This window comes from Metopolophium dirhodum, unplaced genomic scaffold, assembly GCF_019925205.1.
Source record: "Metopolophium dirhodum isolate CAU unplaced genomic scaffold, ASM1992520v1 scaffold1, whole genome shotgun sequence".
In the NCBI taxonomy this organism is placed as follows: domain Eukaryota; kingdom Metazoa; phylum Arthropoda; class Insecta; order Hemiptera; family Aphididae; genus Metopolophium; species Metopolophium dirhodum.
Genome location: NW_026869896.1, coordinates 1,655,913 through 1,663,621, shown reverse-complemented (window position 1 = coordinate 1,663,621; position 7,709 = coordinate 1,655,913). Strand labels below are relative to the sequence as shown.

Below are 7,709 nucleotides of genomic sequence, written 5' to 3'. Positions count from 1 at the left end.
AGTTAGAAGTTAGTTTGGTGAAAATAGTAACTTAAGTTAGAGTAGAGTAACTTAAGTTAGTTTTAGAGTATATGTTTGAAGTTAGGTTTTTTTTAGTTCAAAATATAAATTTAAAAAACATTTTTTTCAAATGCAATGTATTACATAAATTAATTATTGTAGGTAGGAAGGTAACTAACTTAAATTATTGATTATAAATTTAAAATTTAATTGAACAATTGTTAACTGATAATTTAATCAAATGTTTCAAATAGGTAGGTAATATACTAATATCTTAATTTCTTGGAATATCAGTCATTAGAATATAGAAAGTTCAACAAAATGAAGAATTTAAAAATTCAATAAATTAAAAAAAAAACTACAATAATAACTAGTTATTTATTATTTTTAACGAGTTAGATTAGATTATTTTACACTTTCAATTCAACTAGTTAAGTTGCAAAGTTAATTTGAATTAAAACTAACTAGTTAAGTTAGTACCCAGCTTTGCTATTAATATTGGGAGCATGTGATGATTATAATTATCCTGTTTATGAGATAATTTATAATAAATTGAAAAACAATATTAAATTAAATTATATTGTCAATACCATGACAAATTTGATAGGTATCATCACAGTTTTACTAGTTTTGCGCAGTAGATACGCATCTCCTTCACCTCCGGCCTATATCGTAGTTCTCCACTTCTCATTGGTTGATTTTGTTCTATGTTATATATATGATTAACAGCCAATAAGAAGTGGAGAACTACGATAAAGGCGAAATAAAGAGTGGAGAACGCGTATCAAAATACTGTGATGATACCTATCTAATTTGTCATGGTTAGTACTTAGCAAATAATATTTTATTAAGAATAGATAAAGTATTAAACTTAAATTAGCCGTTCAATATTATCGTTTTACATGAAGAATTTGTTATATTTTTAATTTAATAATAATGAATAATAATTTATTTAGCAAAAACAGTAACATTTTACTATGTAAATAAAAATATACAAGGTACATGTTTGCAACTCCCCTTTAAGCATAAACCTTGTTTTGGGAGGTATATATGTTGAGTTCAGTACAATATTAAGCAAGATATTATAGTAAACAATATTAGAGGTTATTTAGTAAATTATTATAGAATACTGTGCCATTTACCTTCCAGTCCACCCCTGACTGCTAAATTATACCTATATTATACTACATATCTACACATGCACCCAACATTGTATTAACAAAATTATCAATAATTACTTGTTTTAAATCAATTACTTCATACCTCAACTTATCACACATTAATTTGTAATGTGCTCGTTCCCACTCATGTTTTTCTTGAGCTCGCAATTCTTCGGCATTGTGTTTCTCCTGAGCCCTTTTCTCTTCATTCTCAAAATATTGAGTTTGTTTTTTTATTAAATTCACATTTTCTAACGAATACTTTTTTACGCTTTCCCCTAAAGTGGTCTTAATATTTTTTTCTAAAGCAAGAGGGGTCATTAATTCCGCACTTTTATTATTTTTCAAAACTTCTGGATTCCACTTGGCCCACATATGTTGTTGTTGCACTGTATCAGGCGTGACAACAGACATAGGATTATCTACAAATACGGTTTCAGGATGATCCACATGCTCTACCTGTTAAAAATTAAAAAAAATTAAAGCATTTTAAGAAAAATGGTAATTTATTAAATAACTCACTACATCATCAAATGCATATATGAACTCCTCATCCAAATTACGTACTTGACCAATCTCTATGTCCTCTGTATTCACTAACGGTTTTCCTAAAATAAACAACAATAATTCAATATTAATAGACTAAAAACTAGATAATTCTAATGTAGTTGGCAATGTGATTAGAAAAGAAATGTATTATCATGGCCTGCTGGCCTACTAATATTGACAAAAATGGGATCATGCCTAATGCCTATCCGCCCCTGTGTATTATAATAATAGTGGTTTCATTAATATTTAATACAAACATTTCAGTAACAAATCGAAGAAAATTATATTAAACCGGTAAAGTTTACCTGTTTTTTCTCCATCAAAAATGTTTTGTAGCCCTACTGCACGTGCAGTTCCACCTCCTGTTTTGAAAACCTCCTTTTTCCTGTCCGCTTCCGTCTTCTTGGCTTTCCTTTTCAAGTTCTCATACTTATCCTTTAAATTTTGCACCTGGAAATAGAAATCAATATTGTTTTACTCCAAACTACTCTTAAATATTCCTATTTCAAATTAATCACCTGTGAACCGTGCACAATTTTATATTTAAATACCTACAACTTTAAACCACAGTAAAACTTATTTAATTGCTACTTACTTCTCTTAAACTTCCTGTTGTGGCAGTGAATTGTTCTTGGATTTTCATCCATACAGCAATTTTCAACTGCCAAACATCGTGGTCTGTTTTTTACATTTCAACACGTTAGAATATTTTGCGGACAACTCGACCAACGTATTCTCTTCTGTTGCAGATAAATTAGTGCGACGAGGTCTCTTCTTATTATTTTTCGACATGTTTTTCAAATTAAAAAACGAAACAGACACAAATGAAGAACATATAACACTATAGGACTATGAATATTATATCGAATTATCTGACTGATAAATGATAACAACAATAATAAATGATAACTAGAGAACGACGCATGCGTAGAACATTAAAATTTGGTCATGCGCGGTTGTTTTGGGAATCACTTGTATTATAACTGACGGTTAGTTATACGATCGTAAATCGAAGGTTGTAAGAACGGATTGTTGTAAGCTCCGGTAACCAGTATTGGCTGGGAAGCAGGGCGAAATTATTTTTAAATATTTTGGTGTGATTCCTGGCGATTTTAATGTTCCCGAATGTCATAATTAAATAAAACTGTCTAATTTTATTAGGTATTTAATTCTTTAAACAAACCGAAAACTATCTGGCGTAGCCAGTAACCAAATAACTGACAATAGTTGAAGCCTTTCGTCTGAACTTTTACGTCCTTCTATACAAGTTTTCTGTAGAAAGGGAGCACAAATAAGCAAACATCTTTCAAACGAGGTTGGTGACAACCTAAAGTGCTGTTGAAATTGTTTGTGTGTAAAATTCGGAATTGCCTGAGAGATAAAATCTTGCGCTATAAAAGGTTTTACCCTATTACCCCGTAAGCGATTGATGAATTAATAATCAAATTCATCATCTGAACTATCAACGTCAATCTATAAACAAATTGTATAATAAACTATTAATTAGCACAGTTGTATTACAAATGTATGTTATTATAAATGTTTATCTTACAAGAACGATTTTTCTTCTTAATTCATTGTTCAATGAACCCATTGAATCTAACATAACGAATAGTTCTATACTCTCGTGGCTCATCTTATACCTAATTATACCTAATCAGTTGTTATGTATAACTGGTAAATAAATAATAGGACAGAACGTAGTAATTAATAAGTTAACTGGTTTAGTATAAATGTTAAAAACTGTAAATTAAAATTGAAAATTGATTTTCGGTTGATCTCTGGCTTTTGGCTTTTAAGTCGATATCACTGCCACAATACTATCACTACAGCAATACTACGCAGTGTTGCCATAACAATAATTTTATATACCACAACATCGCAAAAGTATTCTAAGTTCAAAATAATCAATTTATTCACTCGATCATATTCCAAAATATCGCTGAAATATCGAAAAACGTCTAAGAGGTTTTTTATTAGAATACCGTTATAGAAAAATATCCGGTAGTCGGATTTTTGATTTATTGCTTTTCACGGACCCCCTTGGTTAGGTTAATATATTATAATATTATTATTATTAAATTATTAAATTATTATTTAATTATTAAATTATTAAATTATTATTTATTTAATTAAATATATTATACATCTTATATTTTATTTACCTAAAGATTTGGCCGCAAGTATTGTATGCCCTCCACATGTCGCTACTAATAAAACTTTGGTCATCAATGTACTGTTGAGCGATAGGTATTAACGTGTCCGCCGATCTATCTGGAACAATTGTACCGAATACCTTTTTTGTAGTACGACTTATTCCTCCTAAAATATTAGATAACGTTATTTATAAATATAAATTACTGAAATAAATTATATTTTTGTAAAACAATCAAATTCATACCAAACAACCAAACGGCACTCCACGCCATTTGCCGGCCAACATTATATTTTGCACGAAATAAATGCGTTTCGTCGATTTCCACGATATTGTTACTACCACCAATTCGCTCAAAATCGTGGTATGCTATTTTTAGAGCAACATCTCTGAAGTATTCAGTGTAGGCTACCACCGTTTCTGTAGACACTTTAACCTAATATTGACATTGTAGATGTATTTTATGTGAAATTAACTATTAAGATAATAAAGATTAATTTAAAATACCTGTTGTCACCTTAGTGTGGTCAAATAAAACTATGCATATTTTATCGTATAGTTATAATAAGTATATACTTACTTCTTGTTGGATTGTCGTTGTATTGGCTTTAGCCACCCACAAATAAATCATTTGGATGATTTTATGACAACCTAACTCTCCAGCTGTATGAACATACTCCAAAAATGTATTTTTAGTCGGGTTCAATCTGTGACCGTTTAAACACTTAAAACGGTAACCAATTTTCCTGGTTGCATCCGCGACACGATACAATGGTTCACCACAATGACATTCGGGAACATTAAAATCGCCAGGAATCACACCAAAATATTTAAAAATAATTTCGCCCTGCTTCCAGCCAATCTGCGTTCCTTATCAGAAAAATCAGGACCCAAAAAGTATCCTAATGAAAATATTGATAGGTGATTTCGGTGAAGCAGTGTATTTAAATCCATGTCAAAACTAAAGGAAACACAGTTCACATACGTTCGTCGACCACACTAAAAGCTTATCTTAGAACTATCATTAGGGTGTATTCATTAGACCAGAAGAAATAGTTGTTGGTTATAAGCTAGATGATAGACTTATAAATGGTAGAGTAGACGTACAGCATAAAGCAGTAAATATTTGTTTAATACCTTTGAGAATAGTTTTTAAAAAAATGTTAGAACATTCAAATTTGTTAAACATAATATTGAATTACATTAATGAAATGCAAAATAGTAATTTGATTTATAGTTTCACACAATCCAAATTGTGGCAAAATAAACTGAAACATTTTCCTAACAACTATATTGCCACTATTTTTATATTATGATGATTTTGAAGTGAATAATCATCTGGGTTCTCATGCAGGTGTTCAGAAATTAGGTGCTGTTTATGTGTCATTAGCTTGTTTACCCCCGGAATTATCATCCACTTTAGATAATTTAATTTTAACATCATTATTTAAAACAGATACTAAAAAATCATTTGGGAATTTGGCTGTATTTAAGAATTTAATAGATGAACTGAACTATTTAGAAACTGTAGGAATTAGTATAACAGTTAATAATAAGGAACATAGAATCTTTTTTATGGTTGGGCTTATAATTGGTGACAATTTGGGTATGCATTCAATTTTAGGACTCACTGAAAGCTTTGTTGCAACATACCCATGCCGTTTTTGTAAATCAACAAGATCTCAGTGTCAAGTTCAGATCACCGAAAATGATAATAGTTCAGTCCCTAAAATAACCAAATTTTCGTACTACACACAGTCTCAAATCAGTCAAATCTAAATAAAAAATATAAACTATTACCGATGCTTATAGTCTTCTTCAACCAATAACACATAATATAAATTAAATAAAAATATGTATAATTAATAATTTTATGAATTCATTACTGTGAACAAAATTAAACTATTATTAATAAATTTATAAATAAATTTACTCTAGTATATCATCAACGTATTGTTATTATATATTATACTTTATCCTTTTAGTTATAAAGCAATGGCTTTAAAATAGTGCTGTAATATTTTAGTATTTTACCAATATAAAGGAACTTTAAAAACAAATATTTTTAAATATTAACTTTATTAGAACATTATACGATTAACTTCTGATAAATTTTGGTTTTTTTGACGTTTAGCTTCGGGAAAAACACCTTCAAAGTACTCTTGTTGGGTGGCCTTCGTGTGTTTTTTGCTATGTCTATCTTTTTTATTCAACCATAATAATACAGCTGGTTCTGGATTGAAATTATTGACAGTTACCATATTAATTCGAATATGAAGAGAATCTTTAATGGTTTCTGGCGTTAAAGACATTCTTCTTGAGGTTTTCATAATGTTATAACAGGAAATTAACCATTCTACATCTGCAGAATGAGGTTTAGCGGCAAAAATTCTGGCCTGTAATTATTAAAAAAAAAAAATTAAGCTCAAATAATTAAATTGTACAGAATGAAATTAATAACATACCAATGAAGTACTAAGTGACTTCCAGTTTTCATTTTTTAACACAATTTTTAAAATATTTATTGAAATATGGCCTTTAAGTTCTTCAATCGTGCAAGCCTCTTGATACGATGCAACAAAATCTATTAACTGATAATCTGGGCAAATCAATCTGTGACATCTTTTAAGTTCATCAGGAGTAACAAATTCACTAAACTTTCTTAAAGGTTTTAACTCTGATAATGCAGAAGTATCTAAACGTTCATTGAGGTAAGTCAAAATGTGTTGAATTGCGTCATGACGAATAGCTTGAAAAGAACGACTATCAGACACATACAAATTATGATTTTTTTTTTCTGTTTTGCAACATTTTGTCTTGTAACTCAATATTATGTAAAGTAATTATTTGAACTGAATCCTCTGTATTTGAATAAACTAATTGTTTTTCAAGTAATTCTTCCCAGCCACCAGGACAATACAGACAATTTTAAACATTCAATCATTTTAACTAATGTATTTCTTTTATCTTCTAAGTTAAAAATTAGAATATCATCAGATTGTTTTTGGTTTCTGGAATCTTGAATACAAGTAACCAAGATCTGACATAAAGCACAATAATTTTAAGTTTTTTACGTCAGTTAACATTTTATAAAATCCAGCTGCTGTATTATTTTTATCTTCAGATATTTGCAATTTAAAATATTTCACCAAAACTCTCCAACTTCTCAATATAGAATTTAATAAATCATACGTAAACTCTATCCACCTTACTTCAAAATATTTTGGAAGACTTAGTATATTGATATTATCTTCATTAGCTAATTGTTTTAGTTCTCTTGTTCTTATCCCAGATTGATGAAAATAAGTTGATATTGATGAACATAGTTGTATACATTTTTTTAATTCAATAACATTTGTAGTTAGTGTTTCCCAAGCTAGAGCAGAACGGTGGACAGCACACCACATTTTTAAAAAGGGAATTTGAATAGATTTATCTTCCCTGTCTTTTTCAAATAACGCCCAAAGACCCTTTTTTTGTCCAATATTAACATTAGCACCATCTGTGACAAAAGAAGAAATCATTGGTAATATTTTATCCCATTCAAATAATTTACACAATGCAATCTTGATTGCATTAAAATGTCCAATTGCACCTTTAATTTCTGGTTCTTCAAAACCAATAAATAACATTTCTGGATCACCATTTTCAGTTATTATTTAAACTAAAATATGAATGTTATCTATTTGACTTCGATCTACAGATCCATCAGCTCTTAAAGAAATCGCAAGACATTTATCTAATTTATTTTTAAGATTAATAACATCAGCCTGAACAATACATTTTAAAAACTCTGTATAATTTGTTGGATTAATATATTGTAAATCGCCTTCTTTCGGAACAAA

At 29.2% G+C, this 7,709-nt stretch overlaps 2 pseudogenes; both read right to left on the bottom strand.

Moving 5' to 3' along the window:
* Positions 1-1,161: 1,161 nt before the first annotated feature.
* On the bottom strand, positions 1,162-2,501 carry LOC132953186 (uncharacterized; annotated as a pseudogene).
* A 1,565-nt stretch (positions 2,502-4,066) lies between these two features.
* On the bottom strand, positions 4,067-4,818 carry LOC132953197 (uncharacterized; annotated as a pseudogene).
* Positions 4,819-7,709: the final 2,891 nt, after the last annotated feature.